Source organism: Oncorhynchus nerka, unplaced genomic scaffold, assembly GCF_034236695.1.
Source record: "Oncorhynchus nerka isolate Pitt River unplaced genomic scaffold, Oner_Uvic_2.0 unplaced_scaffold_727, whole genome shotgun sequence".
NCBI classification, from domain to species: Eukaryota; Metazoa; Chordata; class Actinopteri; order Salmoniformes; family Salmonidae; genus Oncorhynchus; species Oncorhynchus nerka.
The window spans coordinates 312,408-333,707 of record NW_027040463.1 but is presented as its reverse complement, the minus strand read 5'-3'; the positions used below and the strand labels follow the sequence as shown (position 1 = coordinate 333,707).

At 49.6% G+C, this 21,300-nt stretch overlaps 1 pseudogene; it reads left to right on the top strand.

Annotated features, from left to right (window-relative positions):
• LOC115115850 (death-associated protein kinase 3-like) overlaps positions 1 to 21,300 on the top strand; it is a 55,591-nt pseudogene that overhangs the window by 26,973 nt on the left and 7,318 nt on the right.

Here is a 21,300-nt window from a genome sequence, read left to right as displayed (position 1 = left end):
GAGGAGGGGGAGACGGAGAGACAGGGGAGGGGGGGGAGGGGGGAGACGGGAGAGACGGGGAGGAGGGGGAGAGGGAGAGAGGGGGAGACGGGAGAGACAGGGAGACAGGGAGGGGAGGGGGAGAGACAGGGGAGACGGGAGGGGGAGGAGGGAGGGGAGACAGGAAAGACAGGGGAGACAGGGGAGAGGAGGGGGAGGGAGACGGGAGGGGAGGAGGAGGGGGAGACGGGAGAGACAGGGGAGACAGGGGGAGGGGAGGGAGACGGGGAGGAGGAGGGAGAGACGGGGAGACAGGGGAGACAGGGGAGAGGGAGGAGGAGGGGGGGAGACGGGAGAGGAGGAGGAGGGGGAGACAGGGGAGAGGGGGAGGAGAGGGGAGACGGGAGAGACAGGGAGGAGAGGGGGAGACGGGAGAGACGGGAGGGAGGGAGGAGGAGGGGAGAGACAGGAGAGACAGGGGAGGAGGAGGGGGAGACGGGAGAGACAGAGGACAGGGGGAGGAGGGGGAGACGGGAGAGACAGGGGAGGAGGAGGGGGGAGACGGGAGAGACGGGAGGAGGAGGGGAGACGGGAGAGACAGGGGAGACAGGGGAGAGGAGACGGGGAGAGAGGGGAGGAGGAGGGGGAGACGGGAGAGACAGAGGGAGGAGGGAGGAGACGGGAGAGACAGGGGAGGGGAGGAGGGGGAGACGGAGAGACAGGGAGAGGGAGGGGAGACAGGGAGAGGAGGAGGGAGGAGGAGACGGGAGAGACGGGGAGACGGGGAGAGGGAGGAGGAGGGGGAGGGAGAGACAGGGGAGACAGGGGAGAGGGAGGGGGGGGAGACGGGAGAGACGGGGAGGAGGAGGGGGAGACGGGAGGAGAGGGGGAGACGGGGAGAGACGGGGAGAGGAGGAGACAGGAGAGACAGGGAGGAGGGGAGGGGGAGACGGGAGACAGGGGGAGGAGGAGGGGAGGGGAGACGGAGAGACGGGAGAGACAGGGGAGAGGAGGGAGACGGGAGAGACAGGGAGGAGGAGGGGAGACGGGAGAGACAGGAGGAGGGGGAGACGGGGAGACGGGAGGAGGAGGGGGAGACGGGAGGGGAGAGGAGAGAGGAGGAGGGGGGGGAGACGGGAGAGACAGGGGAGGAGGAGGGGGAGACGGGAGAGACGGGGAGGAGGGGGGGAGACGGGAGAGACAGGAGGAGGGGAGGAGACGGAGAGACGGGAGGAGGAGGGGGAGACGGGAGAGACGGGAGAGACGGGGGAGGAGGGGGAGACGGGAGAGACAGGGAGGGGAGGGGAGGGGAGACGGGAGAGACGGGGAGAGGAGGGGGAGAGAGAGGGGAGACGGAGGGGAGACAGGGGAGAGACAGGGGAGGACAGGGAGACGGGAGAGGAGGGGGAGACGGGAGAGACAGGGAGACAGGGAGGGGAGGGGGAGACGGGAGAGACAGGGGAGACAGGGGGAGGAGGGGAGACGGGAGAGACAGGGAGAGGAGGGGAGAGGGAGGGGAGACGGGAGAGACAGGGAGGAGGGGGAGAGGGGGAGGGAGGGGGAGACAGGGGAGACAGGAGGAGGGGAGGGGAGACGGGAGAGACGGGAGACAGGAGGGGGAGACGGGAGAGACAGGGAGGGGAGACAGGGAGAGGGGAGGAGACAGGGAGGAGGAGGGGAGACGGGGAGGAGGAGGGGGAGACGGGAGAGACAGGGAGAGGGAGGAGGGGGAGACGGGAGAGACGGGAGGAGGAGGGGGAGACGGGGAGACAGAGGGGAGGAGGGAGACAGGGGAGACAAGGAGGGGGGGAGACGGGAGAGACGGGGAGGAGGGGGAGGGGGAGACAGGGGAGAGAGGGGGAGACGGGAGAGAGGGGAGGAGGAGACGGGAGAGACGGGGAGGAGGGAGGGGAGAGGGGAGACAGGGAGAGGAGGAGGGGAGGGGGAGGAGGGAGACGGAGACAGGGGGAGGAGGGGGAGACGGGAGAGACGGGGAGGAGAGGAGGGGGAGACGGGAGAGACGGGGAGAGAGGGGGAGAGGAGGAGACAGGAGAGACAGGGAGAGGGAGGAGGAGGGGAGACGGGAGAGACAGGGGAGACAGGGGAGAGGGAGGAGGAGGGGGAGACGGGAGAGACAGGGGAGACGGAGAGACAGGGGAGAGGGAGGGGAGGAGGAGACGGGAGACAGGGGAGACAGGGGAGAGGGAGGAGGAGGGGGAGACGGGAGACAGGAGAGAGGAGGAGGAGGAGGGAGAGACAGGGGAGACAGGGGAGAGGGAGGAGGAGGGGGAGACAGGGAGACAGGGGAGAGGAGGGGGGAGACGGGAGAGACAGGGAGACAGGGGAGGGAGGAGGAGGGGAGACGGGAGAGACAGGGGAGACAGGGAGGGGAGGAGGAGGGAGACGGAGGAGGGGAGACGGGGAGAGGGAGGAGGAGGGGAGGGGGAGAGACAGGGGAGACAGGGGAGAGGGAGGAGGGGGGGAGGCAGGGAGAGACAGGGGAGGAGGAGGGGGGGAGACGGGAGAGACGGGGAGGAGGAGGAGAGACGGGAGAGACAGGGAGGAGGAGGGGGAGACGGGAGAGACGGGGAGGAGGAGGGGGAGACGGAGAGACGGGGAGGAGGAGGGGGAGACGGGAGACAGGGAGGGAGGAGGGGGAGACGGGAGAGACGGGGAGGAGGAGGGGGAGACGGGAGAGACGGGGAGGAGGGGGAGACGTGAGAGACAGGGGAGGGGAGGGGGAGACGGGAGAGACGGGGAGGAGGAGGGGGAGACAGGGAGAGGGAGGAGGAGACGGGAGAGACGGGAGAGACAGGGGGAGGAGGGGGAGACGGAGAGACGGGAGAGACGGGGAGGAGGAGGGGAGACGGGAGAGACAGGAGAGACAGGGGAGAGGGAGGGGGACGGAGACGGGAGAGACGGGGAGGAGGAGGGGAGACGGGGGGAGACGGGAGAGACGGGGGGAGGAGGGGGAGACGGGAGAGACAGGGGAGACAGGGAGGGGAGGAGGGGACGGGAGAGACGGGGAGGAGGAGGAGAGGGGAGACGGGAGAGACGGGGGAGACAGGGGAGAGGGAGGGAGACGGGAGAGAGGGGGAGAGGGAGGAGGGGGAGACGGGAGAGACGGGGAGGAGGAGGAGGAGACGGAGGACGGGGAGACAGGGGAGGAGGAGGGGGAGACGGGAGAGACGGGGGGGGAGAGGAGGGGAGACGGAGAGACGGGGAGGAGGAGAGGGGAGGGGGAGACAGGAGAGACGGGGAGGAGGAGGGGAGGGGAGACAGAGGAGGGAGAGGAGGGAGAGGGGAGAGGGAGGAGGAGCCAAAAGGAGAGACGGGAGGAGGAGGGGGAGACAGGGGAGACAGGGGAGAGGAGGAGGAGGGGAGGAGGAGAGACGGGGAGGAGGAGGGGAGACGGGAGAGACAGGGGAGACAGGGAGAGGGAGGGGAGGGGAGACGGGAGAGACAGGGAGGAGGAGGGGGAGACGGGAGAGACGGGGAGAGGGAGGAGGAGGGGGAGACGGGAGAGACGGGGAGGAGGAGGGGAGACGGGAGAGACAGGGAGACAGGGGAGAGGGGAGGAGGGGAGACGGAGAGACAGGGGGAGGACGGGAGAGACAGGGGAGAGGGAGGAGGAGGGGGAGACGGGAGAGACAGGGGAGACAGGGGAGAGGGAGGAGAAAAGGAGAGAGGGAGGAGGAGACAGGGAGAGACAGGGAGGGGAGGAGGAGAGACAGGGGAGACAGGAGAGACAGGAGGAGGAGGGGAGAGACGGGGAGGCAGGAGGAGGAGGACAGGGGAGAGGAGGAGGAGGAGGAGACGGGAGAGGGGGAGGAGGAGGGGAGACGGGAGAGACGGGGGGAGGAGGGGGAGACGGGAGAGACGGGAGGAGGAGGGGAGACGGGGAGACAGGGAGAGGGAGGGGGAGACGGGAGAGACAGGGAGGAGATGGGAGAGAGGGAGGAGGAGGGGAGACGGGAGAGACAGGGGAGGAGGAGGGGGAGACGGGAGAGACAGGGAGGAGGGGGGAGACGGGAGAGACAGGGGAGGAGGAGGGGGAGACGGGAGAGACAGGGAGGAGGAGGGGAGACAGGAGAGACAGGGGAGGAGGAGGAGGAGACGGGAGAGACGGGAGGAGGAGGGGAGACGGGAGAGAGGAGGGGAGACAGGAGAGAGGGGAGACAGGAGGGGAGACAGGGGAGGAGGAGACGGGAGAGACGGGGAGGGGAGGGGAGACGGGAGAGACAGGGGAGAGGAGGGGAGACAGGAGAGACGGGGAGACAGGGAGAGACAGAGGAGGGGAGACGGGAGAGACAGGGGAGACGGGAGAGACAGGGAGGAGGAGGGGGAGACGTGAGAGACGGGAGGAGGAGGGGAGACAAGAGACAGGGGAGGAGGAGGGGGAGACGGGAGAGACAGGGAGGAGGAGGGGAGACGGAGAGACGGGGAGGAGGAGGGAGGAGACAGGGGAGACGGGGAGAGGAGGGGAGACGGGAGAGGGGGGAGGAGGGGGAGACGGGAGAGACAGGGGAGGAGGAGGGGAGACAGGAGAGACGGGGGGAGACAGGGGAGAGGGGAGGAGGTGGAGACGGGAGAGACGGGGAGGAGGAGGGGGAGAGGGAGAGACAGGGGGGAGACAGGGGAGAGGGGGAAGGAGACAGGGAGAGGGACAGGGAGACAGAGATGGGGAGAGGGAGGAGGAGGGGAGACGGGAGAGACAGGGAGAGGAGGAGGAGGGGGAGACAGGGAGACAGGGGAGACAGGGAGACAGGGAGAGAGGGAGACAGGGGAGAGGGGAGAGACGGGGAGGAGGAGGGGGAGACGGGAGAGACGGGGAGGAGGAGGGGAGAGGGAGAGAGAAAGTGCTGTGTCAGGTATGGGAAAAGGGTTCAATAAGGGTGTAGTCCTTCCCGGCGTTGACAGAGAGGCTTGCTGGGGTCTCACCACAGGAAGACTGGGGGAGGGGGAGACGGGAGAGACGGGGAGGGAGGAGGAGACGAAAGAGATGGGAGAGGGAGGAGGAGACGAAAGAGACAGGGGAGATGGAGGAGGAGCCAAAAGAGACGCGAGGGAGGAGGAGAGGAGATGGGAGAGGGAGGAGGAGACGAAAGAGATGGGAGAGGGAGGAGGAGACGAAAGAGATGGGAGAGGGAGGAGGAGACGAAAGAGATGGGAGAGGGAGGAGGAGACGAAAGAGACAGGGGAGAGGGAGGAGGAGACAGGGGAGAGGGAGGAGGAGACAAAAGAGACAGGGGAGATGGAGGAGGAGCCAAAAGAGACGCGAGAGGGAGGAGGAGACAAAGTGATGGGAGAGGGAGGAGGAGACAAAGAGATGGGAGAGGGGAGGAGGAGACAAGAGACAGGGAGAGGGAGGAGGAGACGAAAGAGACAGGGGAGGGAGGAGGAGACAGGGGAGAGGGAGGAGGAGACAAAAGAGGGGGAGAGGGAGGAGGAGACAAAGAGACAGGGGAGATGGAGGAGGAGCCAAAAGAGACGCGAGAGGAGGAGGAGACAAAAGAGACGCGAGAGGGAGGAGTTGAGAGACGAAAGAGACGTGAGAGGGAGGAGGAGACGAAAGAGACAGGAGAGGCAGGAGGAGACGAAAGAGACAGGGGAGAGGGAGGAGGAGACGAAAGACACAGGGGAGAGGGAGGAGGAGACGAAAGAGACGGGAGAGGGAGGAGGAGACAAAGAGACGGGAGGGAGGAGGAGACGAAAGAGATGGGAGAGGGAGGGGGAGACGAAAGAGATGGGAGAGGGAGGAGGAGAAGACGAAAGAGACAGGGAGAGAGGAGGAGAAGACTAAAGAGACAGGGAAGAGGGAGGGGAGACAAAAGAGACAGGAGAAGGAGGAGGAGACGAAAGAGACAGGAGAAGGAGGAGGAGACGAAAGAGACAGGGGAGAGGGAGGAGGAGACAAAAGAGACAGGAGAAGGAGGAGGAGACAGAAAGAGACGGGGGAGGGAAGGGGAGATGAAAAAAGAGGGGGCAGACAAAAGAGAGGGAGGGACAGACAAAAGAGACATGGGAGGGAGAGACAAAAGAGACATGGAGGGAGAGACAAAAGAGGGGGGGGAGAGACAAAAGAGAGGGGAGGGAGAGACAAAAGACAAAGAGACAAAAGAGAGGGGAGGGAGAGACAAAAGCGAGGGTTTAGGGAGAGACAAAAGAGAGGGGAGGGAGAGACAAAAGAGAGAGGGAGAGGAGAGAGACAAAAGAGAGGAGACGGAGAGACAAAAGAGAGGGGAGGGAGAGACAAAAAGGAGGGGAGGGAGAGACAAAAGAGAGGGGAGGGAGAGGCAAAAGAGGGGAGGGAGAGACAAAAGAGAGGGGAGTGAGGGACAAAAGAGACGGGAGAGGGAGAGACAAAAGAGAGGAGAGGGAGACGAAAGAGACAGAGGAGGAAGGGGGAGAGAGAGAGGGGAGGGAGAGGGAGGAGGAGATGGGTGACATTTGGGATTCAGGCTGTACAGACTGAGGTAAATATGAAGTCCAGGGGAAGATGGAGGGAGAGCAGACGGGTGACATTTGGGATGCAGGCTGTACAGACTGAGGTAAAGTCCAGGGGTCCATAGGAAGGCTCCTTTACACCACAGCCGGCTGGCAATGCCAAAGTCAGGGTTTACACAGTACGGTCACGGTGATAGAAGGTCGGAGTGCAACGTTTGACCTTTTGGGTTTGTTTCAAAGGTGTCACCCAGAAGCAGGAAACAGGAGGAGAGGAGTAGCCCTGCAGAATAGGACAGGACATCCATTTAATAAGGCTGGACTACTCTTTCAACACGTTTAAGCCCTCTGACAGTGCACTTTTTCACATCCACGTTGGGTTGGACAGGGTTTATCTGACGTTGGGTTGACAGGGTTTATCTGACGTTGGGTTTGACAGGGTTTATCCAATGTTGGGTTGGACAGGGTCTATCTGGCGTTGGGTTTATCTGACGTTGGGTTTATCTGATGTTGGGTTGACAGGGTTTATCTGACGTTGGGTTGGACAGGGTCTATCTGACGTTGGGTTTATCTGATGTTGGGTTTATCTGATGTTGGGTTGACAGGGTTTATCTGACGTTGGGTTGGACAGGGTCTATCTGACGTTGGGTTTATCTGACGTTGGGTTGACAGGGTTTATCTGACGTTTTATCTGGGTTTGACAGGGTTTATCTGACGTTGGGTTTATCTGATGTTGGGTTTATCTGATGTTGGGTTTATCTGACAGGGTTTATCTGGCGTTGGTTTATCTGACGTTGGGTTGACAGGGTTTATCTGACGTTGGGTTGGACAGGGTCTATCTGATGTTGGGTTTATCTGACGTTGGGTTTTGACAGGGTTTATCTGATGTTGGGTTTATCTGGCGTTGGGTTTGATCTGGGGTTTATCTGATGTTGGGTTGACAGGGTTTATCTGGTTGGGTTTGACAGGGTCTATCTGACGTTGGGTTTATCTGATGACAGGGTTTATCTGGCGTTTGGTTTGACAGGGTTTATCTGAAGTTGGGTTGACAGGGTTTATCTGACGTTGGGTTTGGTTTGACAGGGTTTATCTGACGTTTATCTGGGTTGGACAGGGTCTATCTGATGTTGGGTTTATCTGAATCTTGTTACAGTTTGAATCTGGGTTGGGTTTATCTGATGTTGGGTTTGATCTGGCGTTGGTTGACAGGGTTTATCTGGCGTTAGGTTGGACAGGTCTATCTGATGTTAGGTTTATCTGATGTTGGGTTTATCTGGCGTTGGGTTTATCTGATGTTGGTTTATCTGGTTGGGTTGACAGGGGTCTGATGTTGGTTTATCTGACGTGGTTTGTGATCTGATGTGACGTTGGGTTTGACGGGGTTTATCTGACGTTAAATCTGACGTTGGGTTTGTCTGACGTTTTTGTCTACATTTACATTACATTACATTTAAGTCATTTAGTTCTTATCCAGAGCGACTTACAAATTGGCATTCACCTTATGACATCCAGTGGAGCAGCCACTTCACAATAGTGCATCTAAATCTTTTAAGGGGGTGAGAAGGATTACTTTATCCTATCCTAGGTATTCCTTAAAGAGGTGGGGTTTCAGGTGTCTCTGGAAGGTGGTGATTGACTCCGCTGTCCTGGCGTCGTGAGGAGTTTGTTCCACCATTGTTGTCTGACGTTGGATTTATCTGACGTTGGGTTTGTCTGACGTTGGTTTATCTGTTTTTGATCTGGTTGGGTTGTTTGTCTGACGTTGGGTTGACAGGGTTTATCTGACGTTGGGTTTATCTGACGTTGGGTTGACAGGGTTTATCTGACGTTGGGTTTATCTGACGTTGGGTTGACAGGGTTTATTTTCTGATCTTTTTAACCTAAGGAGACAGGACTGGAACAGACCCAGTAAACTCATGCACACTAATGATCCGAAATGCTCTCTCAGAAAATCCCTTCACTCTCTTTCTGTTTTTCAGCCTGAAAACATCATGCTGTTGGACAAGAACGTGCCATTGCCAAGAATCAAACTAATCGATTTCGGACTCGCTCACAAAATCGAGGCGGGGGCAGAGTTTAAAAACATTTTTGGGACTCCTGAATTTGTGGGTAAGTTTAAAAAAAAAAAGTTTTCCTTTATTTAACTTGGCAAGTTAGTTAAGAACAAATTCTTATTTTCAATGACGGCCTCGGAACAGTGGTTTAAGTGCCTGTTCAGGGGGCAGAACGACAGATTTCAGTCTTGAGACCGACTCACATAAACATGCCATAAGTAGACTACAACACATGAATAACTACATTATCAATGTAAAATCAAATGTTAGTCACATGTGCTGAATACAACAGGTGTAGTAGGGTCGCCAGGGTAGCCTAGTGGTTAGAGTGGAGGGTCGCCAGGGTAGCCTAGTGGTTAGAGTGGAGGGTCGCCAGGGTAGCCTAGTGGTTAGAGTGGAGGGTCGCCAGGATAGCCTAGTGGTTAGAGTGGAGGGTCGCCAGGGTAGCCTAGTGGTTAGAGTGGAGGGTCGCCAGGGTGGCCTAGTGGTTAGAGTGGAGGGGCGGCAGGGTAGCCTAGTGGTTAGAGTGGAGGGGAGGCAGGGTAGCCTAGTGGTTAGAGTGGAGGGTCGCCAGGGTAGCCTAGTGGTTAGAGTGGAGGGTCGCCAGGGTAGCCTAGTGGTTAGAGCGTTGGACTAGTAACCGGAAGGTTGCAAGTTCAAACCCTGACCTGGTGAAAAGGTACAAATCTGTCATTCTGCCCTGAACAGGCAGTTAACCCACTGTTCCTAGGCCGTCTTTGAAAATAAGAATTTGTTCTTAACTGACTTGCCTAGTAAAATAAAGGTTAAATGAAATTTTTAATTTTAAAGTAGACCTTACAGTGAAATGATGAATACAACAGGTGTAGTAGACCTGACAGTGAAATTATGAATACAACAGGTGTAGTAGACCTTACAGTGAAATGCTGAATACAACGGGTGTAGTAGACCTCACAGTGAAATGCTGAATACAACAGGTGTAGTAGACCTTACAGTGAAATGCTGAATACAACAGGTGTAGTAGACCTCACAGTGAAATGCTGAATAAAACAGGTGTAGTAGACCTCACAGTGAAATGCTGAATACAACAGGTGTAGTAGACCTTACAGTGAAATGCTGAATACAACAGGTGTAGTAGACCTCACAGTGAAATGTTGAATAAAACAGGTGTAGTAGACCTTACAGTGAAATGCTGAATACAACAGGTGTAGTAGACCTTACAGTGAAATGCTGAATACAACAGGTGTAGTAGACCTCACAGTGAAATGCTGAATACAACAGGTGTAGTAGACCTTACAGTGAAATGCTGAATAAAACAGGTGTAGTAGACCTTACAGTGAAATGCTGAATACAACAGGTGTAGTAGACCTTACAGTGAAATGCTGAATACAACAGGTGTAGTAGACCTCACAGTGAAATGCTGAATAAAACAGGTGTAGTAGACCTTACAGTGAAATGCTGAATACAACAGGTGTAGTAGACCTTACAGTGAAATGCTGAATACAACAGGTGTAGTAGACCTCACAGTGAAATGCTGAATACAACAGGTGTAGTAGACCTTACAGTGAAATGCTGAATACAACAGGTGTAGTAGACCTCACAGTGAAATGCTGAATACAACAGGTGTAGTAGACCTTACAGTGAAATGCTGAATACAACAGGTGTAGTAGACCTCACAGTGAAATGCTGAATAAAACAGGTGTAGTAGACCTTACAGTGAAATGCTGAATACAACAGGTGTAGTAGACCTTACAGTGAAATGCTGAATACAACAGGTGTAGTAGACCTCACAGTGAAATGCTGAATAAAACAGGTGTAGTAGACCTTACAGTGAAATGCTGAATACAACAGGTGTAGTAGACCTTACAGTGAAATGCTGAATACAACAGGTGTAGTAGACCTTACAGTGAAATGCTGAATACAACAGGTGTAGTAGACCTTACAGTGAAATGCTGAATACAACAGGTGTAGTAGACCTGACAGTGAAATTATGAATACAACAGGTGTAATAGACCTTACAGTGAAATGCTGAATACAACAGGTGTAGTAGACCTCACAGTGAAATGCTGAATACAACAGGTGTAGTAGACCTTACAGTGAAATGCTGAATACAACAGGTGTAGTAGACCTTACAGTGAAATGCTGAATACAACAGGTGTAGTAGACCTTACAGTGAAATGCTGAATAAAACAGGTGTAGTAGACCTCACAGTGAAATGCTGAATATAACAGGTGTAGTAGACCTCACAGTGAAATGCTGAATACAACAGGTGTAGTAGACCTTACAGTGAAATGCTGAATACAACGGGTGTAGTAGACCTCACAGTGAAATGCTGAATACAACAGGTGTAGTAGACCTTACAGTGAAATGCTGAATACAACAGGTGTAGTAGACCTCACAGTGAAATGCTGAATATAACAGGTGTAGTAGACCTCACAGTGAAATGCTGAATATAACAGGTGTAGTAGACCTTACAGTGAAATGCTGAATATAACAGGTGTAGTAGACCTCACAGTGAAATGCTGAATATAACAGGTGTAGTAGACCTTACAGTGAAATGCTGAATACAACGGGTGTAGTAGACCTCACAGTGAAATGCTGAATACAACGGGTGTAGTAGACCTCACAGTGAAATGCTGAATAAAACAGGTGTAGTAGACCTCACAGTGAAATGCTGAATACAACAGGTGTAGTAGACCTCACAGTGAAATGCTGAATACAACAGGTGTAGTAGACCTCACAGTGAAATGCTGAATACAACAGGTGTAGTAGACCTTACAGTGAAATGCTGAATACAACAGGTGTAGTAGACCTCACAGTGAAATGCTGAATACAACAGGTGTAGTAGACCTCACAGTGAAATGCTGAATACAACAGGTGTAGTAGACCTCACAGTGAAATGCTGAATACAACAGGTGTAGTAGACCTTACAGTGAAATGCTGAATACAACAGGTGTAGTAGACCTGACAGTGAAATGCTGAATACAACAGGTGTAGTAGACCTTACAGTGAAATGCTGAATACAACAGGTGTAGTAGACCTCACAGTGAAATGCTGAATAAAACAGGTGTAGTAGACCTTACAGTGAAATGCTGAATACAACAGGTGTAGTAGACCTTACAGTGAAATGCTGAATACAACAGGTGTAGTAGACCTCACAGTGAAATGCTGAATAAAACAGGTGTAGTAGACCTTACAGTGAAATGCTGAATACAACAGGTGTAGTAGACCTTACAGTGAAATGCTGAATACAACAGGTGTAGTAGACCTTACAGTGAAATGCTGAATACAACAGGTGTAGTAGAACTTACAGTGAAATGCTGAATACAACAGGTGTAGTAGACCTGACAGTGAAATTATGAATACAACAGGTGTAATAGACCTTACAGTGAAATGCTGAATACAACAGGTGTAGTAGACCTCACAGTGAAATGCTGAATACAACAGGTGTAGTAGACCTCACAGTGAAATGATGAATACAACAGGTGTAGTAGACCTAACAGTGAAATGCTGAATATAACAGGTGTAGTAGACCTTACAGTGAAATGCTGAATACAACAGGTGTAGTAGACCTTACAGTGAAATGCTGAATACAACAGGTGTAGTAGACCTTACAGTGAAATGCTGAATACAACAGGTGTAGTAGACCTTACAGTGAAATGCTGAATAAAACAGGTGTAGTAGACCTCACAGTGAAATGCTGAATATAACAGGTGTAGTAGACCTCACAGTGAAATGCTGAATACAACAGGTGTAGTAGACCTTACAGTGAAATGCTGAATACAACGGGTGTAGTAGACCTCACAGTGAAATGCTGAATACAACAGGTGTAGTAGACCTTACAGTGAAATGCTGAATACAACAGGTGTAGTAGACCTCACAGTGAAATGCTGAATATAACAGGTGTAGTAGACCTCACAGTGAAATGCTGAATATAACAGGTGTAGTAGACCTTACAGTGAAATGCTGAATATAACAGGTGTAGTAGACCTCACAGTGAAATGCTGAATATAACAGGTGTAGTAGACCTTACAGTGAAATGCTGAATATAACAGGTGTAGTAGACCTCACAGTGAAATGCTGAATACAACAGGTGTAGTAGACCTCACAGTGAAATGCTGAATACAACGGGTGTAGTAGACCTCACAGTGAAATGCTGAATAAAACAGGTGTAGTAGACCTCACAGTGAAATGCTGAATACAACAGGTGTAGTAGACCTCACAGTGAAATGCTGAATACAACAGGTGTAGTAGACCTCACAGTGAAATGCTGAATACAACAGGTGTAGTAGACCTTACAGTGAAATGCTGAATACAACAGGTGTAGTAGACCTCACAGTGAAATGCTGAATACAACAGGTGTAGTAGACCTCACAGTGAAATGCTGAATACAACAGGTGTAGTAGACCTCACAGTGAAATGCTGAATACAACAGGTGTAGTAGACCTTACAGTGAAATGCTGAATACAACAGGTGTAGTAAACCTTACAGTGAAATGCTGAATACAACAGGTGTAGTAGACCTTACAGTGAAATGCTGAATACAACAGGTGTAGTAAACCTTACAGTGAAATGCTGAATACAACAGGTGTAACATAGACCTCACAGTGAAATGCTGAATACAACAGGTGTAGTAGACCTCACAGTGAAATGCTGAATACAACAGGTGTAGTAGACCTTACAGTGAAATGCTGAATACAACAGGTGTAGTAAACCTTACAGTGAAATGCTGAATACAACAGGTGTAGTAGACCTTACAGTGAAATGCTGAATACAACAGGTGTAGTAAACCTTACAGTGAAATGCTGAATACAACAGGTGTAGTAGACCTCACAGTGAAATGCTGAATACAACAGGTGTAGTAGACCTCACAGTGAAATGCTGAATACAACAGGTGTAGTAGACCTTACAGTGAAATGCTGAATACAACAGGTGTAGTAGACCTTACAGTGAAATGCTGAATACAACAGGTGTAGTAGACCTCACAGTGAAATGCTGAATATAACAGGTGTAGTAGACCTCACAGTGAAATGCTGAATATAACAGGTGTAGTAGACCTTACAGTGAAATGCTGAATATAACATGTGTAGTAGACCTCACAGTGAAATGCTGAATATAACAGGTGTAGTAGACCTTACAGTGAAATGCTGAATACAACGGGTGTAGTAGACCTCACAGTGAAATGCTGAATACAACAGGTGTAGTAAACCTTACAGTGAAATGCTGAATACAACAGGTGTAGTAGACCTCACAGTGAAATGCTGAATACAACAGGTGTAGTAGACCTCACAGTGAAATGCTGAATACAACAGGTGTAGTAGACCTTACAGTGAAATGCTGAATACAACAGGTGTAGTAAACCTTACAGTGAAATGCTGAATACAACAGGTGTAGTAAACCTTACAGTGAAATGCTGAATACAACAGGTGTAGTAGACCTCACAGTGAAATGCTGAATACAACAGGTGTAGTAGACCTCACAGTGAAATGCTGAATACAACAGGTGTAGTAGACCTTACAGTGAAATGCTGAATACAACAGGTGTAGTAAACCTTACAGTGAAATGCTGAATACAACAGGTGTAGTAGACCTTACAGTGAAATGCTGAATACAACAGGTGTAGTAAACCTTACAGTGAAATGCTGAATACAACAGGTGTAGTAGACCTCACAGTGAAATGCTGAATACAACAGGTGTAGTAGACCTCACAGTGAAATGCTGAATACAACAGGTGTAGTAGACCTTACAGTGAAATGCTGAATACAACAGGTGTAGTAAACCTTACAGTGAAATGCTGAATACAACAGGTGTAGTAGACCTCACAGTGAAATGCTGAATATAACAGGTGTAGTAGACCTCACAGTGAAATGCTGAATATAACAGGTGTAGTAGACCTTACAGTGAAATGCTGAATACAACAGGTGTAGTAGACCTCACAGTGAAATGCTGAATACAACAGGTGTAGTAGACCTTACAGTGAAATGCTGAATACAACAGATGTAGTAGACCTCACAGTGAAATGCTGAATACAACAGGTGTAGTAGACCTCACAGTGAAATGCTGAATACAACAGGTGTAGTAGACCTTACAGTGAAATGCTGAATATAACAGGTGTAGTAGACCTCACAGTGGAATGCTGAATACAACAGGTGTAGTAGACCTTACAGTGAAATACTGAATACAACAGGTGTAGTAGACCTCACAGTGAAATGCTGAATACAACAGGTGTAGTAGACCTTACAGTGAAATGCTGAATACAACAGGTGTAGTAGACCTCACAGTGAAATGCTGAATACAACAGGTGTAGTAGACCTCACAGTGAAATGCTGAATACAACAGGTGTAGTAGACCTCACAGTGGAATGCTGAATACAACAGGTGTAGTAGACCTCACAGTGAAATGCTGAATACAACAGGTGTAGTAGACCTCACAGTGAAATGCTGAATACAACAGGTGTAGTAGACCTTACAGTGAAATGCTGAATATAACAGGTGTAGTAGACCTCACAGTGAAATGTTTACTTTACAAGCCCTTAACCTACAAGGTTCAAGAAATAGAGTTAAGAAGATATTTACTAAATAAATAAACTAAAGTAAAATAAAAAAGTAACACAATAAAATAACAATAGCGAGGCTATATACCGACGTGAGTGATACGAGGTGGTAATCATTTAGTCAGGTTACCTTCACAGGGACTATGGTGGTCTGCTTGAAACATGTACCAGTCAAATGTTTGGACACACCGACTCCTTCAAGGTTTTTCCTTTATTTGTACCATTTTATACATTTGTAGAATAATAGTGAAGACATCAAAACTATGAATTAACACATAGGAAATCATTTAGTAACCAAAAAAAGTGTTTAAAAAAAAAAATCAAAATATTTTTTATATTTTAGATTCTTCAAAGTAGCCACCCTTTGCCTTGATTACAGCTTTGTACACTCTTGGCATTCTCTCAACCAGCTTGACCTGGAATGCTTTTCCAACCGTCTTGAAGGAGTTCCCACATATGCTGAGCACCTGTGGGCTGCTTTTCCTTCACTCTGCGGTCCAACTCATCCCAAACCATCTCAATTGGGTTGAGGTCGGGTGATTGTGGAGGCCAGGTCATCTGATGCAGTACTCCATCACTCTCCTACCCACATTGGCTATGGAGAGCTTGATCACACAGTCATCCAGAAACAGCTTGTGCTCTCATGCTTCAGTGTTGCTTGCCTCGAAGCGAGCATAAAAGGCATTTAGCTTGTCTGGTAGGCTCACGTCACTTGGCAGCTCGCGGCTGGGTTTCTCTTTGTAATAGTTTGCAAGCCCTGCCACATCCGACGAGCGTCAGAGCCGGTGTAGTAGGATTCAATCTTAGTCCTGTCTTGATGCTTTGCCCGTTTAGCAGGATTTCTTAGGATTAGTGTCCCACTCCTTGAAAGCGGCAACTCTAGCCTTTAGCTCGATGCAGATGTTGCCTGTAATCCATGGCATCTGGTTGGGTACGTACGCTCACTGTGGGGACGACGATGCACTTATTGATGAAATCGGTTACTGAGGTGGTATAATCCTCAATGCCAAGGGATGAATCCTGGAACATATTCCAGTCTGTGCTGCAAAACAGTCCTGTAGTGTAGCATCCACGTCATCTGACCACTTCCGTATTGAGAGAGTCACTTGTACTTCCTGCTTCAGTTTTTGCTAGTAAGCAGGAATCAGGAGGATAGAATTATGGTCAGATTTGCCAAATGGAGGGCTAGGGAGAGTTTTGTACATGTTTCTGTGTGTGGAGTAAAGGAGGTCTAGAGTTTTGTCCCTCCCGTGACATGCTGGTAGAAATGAGGTATAACAGATTTAAGTTTCCAGATTTAAGTTTTAAGTTTGAGTGCGGTCTGAGTGCCAGCATCGGTTTGTGGTGTTAAATAGACAGCTACGAATAATATAGATGAGAACTCTCTTGGTAGATAGTGTGGTCTACAGCTTATCATGAGGTACTCTACCTCAGGCGAGCATAACCTTGAGACTTCTTTAATGTTAGACATCGCACACCAGCTGTTATTGACAAATAGACCCCCCCGCGCCTCTCGTCTTGCTCTGTCTAGCCAAAACCCAGCCAGCTTTATATTATCCGTGTCATCGTTCAGCCACGACTCGGTGAAACATAAGATATTACAGTTCCTAATGTTCCGTTGGTAGGATAATCTTACTCGTAGATCATCCAGTTTATTCTCCAGTGACTGCACGTTGGCCAGTAGAACAGATGGTAGTGGTGGTTTACTCACTCGCCTACGAATTCTCCCAAAGCACCCCAACCTCCGCCCCCTTTTCCTCTGTCTTTTCTTAACGCGAATGACGGGGATTTGAGCCTGGTCTCGAGAAAGCAGTGTATCCTTCGGAGTCCAGGGGCTTGTTAAATAAAGAAAATCTTTGTCCAGTTCGAGTGTTCATGAGACCCTGTGTTGATGTGTCCATGTGTCCATGTGTTGATGTGTTCATGTGTTCATGAGTACAATGTGTTGATGAGACCCTGACAAATCTCAGGTATCAACAGGAAATGCATTGGTTTGATGTAAATACTACTTTCTATCATTCATTCAGTCTTCTAGTGACCTTCTGTCTGTTATGGACACATTCAGTCTTCTAGTGACCTTCTGTCTGTTATTGACACATTCAAGATAATAACAGAAAATACACTGTTTTGACCCACTTCCCTTTTCTATTTCTGATGCATTTAGTGCAGTGTTCTTCTGATTGGTCAACCTGTCTGTTTCAGCCCCAGAGATAGTGATGCATTCAGTGCAGTGTTCTGCTGATTGGTCAACCTGTCTGTTTCAGCCCCAGAGATAGTGATGCATTCAGTGCAGTGTTCTGCTGATTGGTCAACCTGTCTGTTTCAGCCCCAGAGATGGTGATGCATTTAGTGCCTGCTGATTGGTCAGTCTGTTTCAGATGATAGTGATGCATTTAGTGCAGTGTTCTGCTGATTGGTCAACCATGTCTGTTTCAGCCCCAGAGATAGTGAACTACCACACTATACATGAACCGCTGGGACTGGAGGCAGATATGTGGAGTTCATAGGAGTCATCACCTACATCCTGTGAGTTTAGGTTCATCACGACATGAACCACACTACACATGAACCCTTCTTAGGGAGTTCAACATGAAGCATGACCCACACTATACATGAACCCTTCTTCTTAGGGAGTTCAACATGAAGCATGAACCACACTATACATGAACCCTTCTTAGGGAGTTCAACATGAAGCATGAACATACATGAACCCTTCTTAGGAGTTCAACATGAACCCCTTCTTAGGGAGTTCAACATGAAGCATGAACCACACTATACATGAACCCTTCTTAGGGAGTTCAACATGAAGCATGAACCACACTATACATGAACCCTTCTTAGGGAGTTCAACATGAAGCATGAACCACACTATACATGAACCCCTCTTAGGGAGTTCAACACAACATGAAGCATGAACCACACTATACATGAACCCTTATTAGGGAGTTCAACATGAAGCATGGACCACACTACACATGAACCCTTCTTAGGGAGTTCAACATGAAGCATGAACCAAACATGAAGCATGAAGCACATGAACCCTTCTTAGGAGTTCAACATGGGAGTTCAACATGAAGCATGAACCACACTACACATGAACCCTTCTTAGGGAGTTCAACACAACATGAAGCATGAACCACACTACACATGAACCCTTCTTAGGGAGTTCAACAAAACATGAAGCATGAACCACACTACACATGAACCCTTCTTAGGGAATTCAACATGAAGCATGAACCACACTACACATGAACCCTTCTTAGGGAGTTCAACATGAAGCATGAACCACACTACACATGAACCCTTCTTAGGGAGTTCAACATGAAGCATGAACCCTTCTTAGGGAGTTCAACATGAAGCATGAACCACACTATACATGAACCCTTCTTCAACATGGCATGAACCACACTACACATGAGTTCAACATGAAGCATGAACCACACTACACATGAACCCTTCTTAGGGAGTTCAACATGAAGCATGAACCACACTATACATGAACCCTTCTTAGGGAGTTCAACATGAAGCATGAACCACACTACACATGAACCCTTCTTAGGGAGTTCAACATGAAGCATGAACCACACTACACATGAACCCTTATTAGGGAGTTCAACACAACATGAAGCATGAACCCTTATTAGGGAGTTCAACACACTATGAAGCATGAACCACACTATACATGAACCCTTCTTAGGGAGTTCAACATGAAGCATGAACCACACTACACATGAACCCTTATTAGGGAGTTCAACACAACATGAAGCATGAACCACACTACACATGAACCCTTCTTAGGGAGTTCAACATGAAGCATGAACCACACTACACATGAACCCTTATTAGGGAGTTCAACATGAAGCATGAACCACACTATACATGAACCCTTCTTAGGGAGTTCAACATGAAGCATGAACCACACTACACATGAACCCTTATTAGGGAGTTCAACACAACATGAAGCATGAAGCATGAACAACACTAACCACACACATGAACCCTTGAACCCTTTAGGGAGTTCAACACAACATGAAGCATGAACCACAACATGAAGCATGAACCACACTATGAACCCTTCTTAGGGAGTTCAACACAACATGAAGCATGAACCACACTACACATGAACCCTTCTTAGGGAGTTCAACATGAAGCATGAACCACACTATACATGAACCCTTCTTAGGGAGTTCAACATGAAGCATGAACCACACTATACATGAACCCTTCTTAGGGAGTTCAACAAAACATGAAGCATGAACCACACTACACATGAACCCTTCTTAGGGAGTTCAACATGAAGCATGAACCACACTACACATGAACCCTTATTAGGGAGTTCAACATGAAGCATGAACCACACTATACATGAACCCTTCTTAGGGAGTTCAACATGAAGCATGAACCACACTGAACCCTTCTTACAACATGAACCCTTCTTAGGGAGTTCAACATGAAGCATGAACCACACTACACATGAACCCTTCTTAGGGAGTTCAACATGAAGCATGAACCACACTACACATGAACCCTTCTTAGGGAGTTCAACATGAAGCATGAACCCTTCTTAGGGAGTTCAACATGAAGCATGAACCACACTATACATGAACCCTTCTTAGGGAGTTCAACACAACATGAAGCATGAACCACACTACACATGAACCCTTCTTAGGGAGTTCAACATGAAGCATGAACCACACTACACATGAACCCTTCTTAGGGAGTTCAACATGAAGCATGAACCACACTATACATGAACCCTTCTTAGGGAGTTCAACAAAGCATGAACCACACTGAACCAACACATAACCACATGAACCCTTCTTAGGGAGTTCAACATGAAGCATGAACCACACTACACATGAACCCCTATTAGGGAGTTCAACATGAAGCATGAACCCTGAACCACACTATACATGAACCCTTCTTAGGGAGTTCAACATGAAGCATGAACCACACTACACATGAACCCTTCTTAGGGAGTTCAACATGAAGCATGAACCACACTACACATGAACCCTTCTTAGGGAGTTCAACATGAAGCATGAACCACACTACACATGAACCCTTCTTAGGGAGTTCAACATGAAGCATGAACCACACTTGAACCCTTAGGGAGTTCAAACACACTACACATGATTAGCAACACAACATGAAGCATGAACCCTGGGAACCACACTATACATGAACCCTTCTTAGGGAGTTCAACATGAAGCATGAACCACACTACACATGAACCCTTCTTAGGGAGTTCAACATGAAGCATGAACCACACTACACATGAACCCTTCTTAGGGAGTTCAACATTAAGCATGAACCACACTATACATGAACCCTTCTTAGGGAGTTCAACATGAAGCATGAACCACACTACACATGAACCCTTCTTAGGGAGTTCAACATGAACCACCACAACATGAAGCATGACACATGAACCCTTCTTAGGGAGTTCAACATGAAGCATGAACCACACTACACATGAACCCTTATTAGGGAGTTCAACACAACATGAAGCATGAACCCTTATTAGGGAGTTCAACACACCATGAAGCATGAACCACACTATACATGAACCCTTCTTAGGGAGTTCAACATGAAGCATGAACCACACTACACATGAACCCTTCTTAGGGAGTTCAACATGAAGCATGAACCACACTACACATGAACCCTTCTTAGGGAGTTCAACATGAAGCATGAACCCTTCTTAGGGAGTTCAACATGAAGCATGAACCACACTATACATGAACCCTAGTTCAACATGAAGCATGAACCACACTACCCCTTCTTAGGGAGTTCAACATGAAGCATGAACCACACTATACATGAACCCTTCTTAGGGAGTTCAACAAAACATGAAGCATGAACCACACTACACATGAACCCTTCTTAGGGAGTTCAACATGAAGCATGAACCACACTACACATGAACCCTTATTAGGGAGTTCAACATGAACATGAAGCATGAACCACAACACACCATACATGAACCCTTGAACCCTTCTTAGGAGTTCAACATGAAGCATGAACCACACTACACATGAACCCTTCTTAGGGAGTTAGGGAGTTCAACACAACATGAAGCATGAACCACACTACACATGAACCCTTCTTAGGGAGTTCAACATGAAGCATGAACCACACTACACATGAACCCTTCTTAGGGAGTTCAACATGAAGCATGAACCACCACACTAGTTCACATGAACCCCTCTTAGGGAGTTCAACACAACATGAAGCATGAACCCTTCTTAGGGAGTTCAACACAACATGAAGCATGAACCACACTATACATG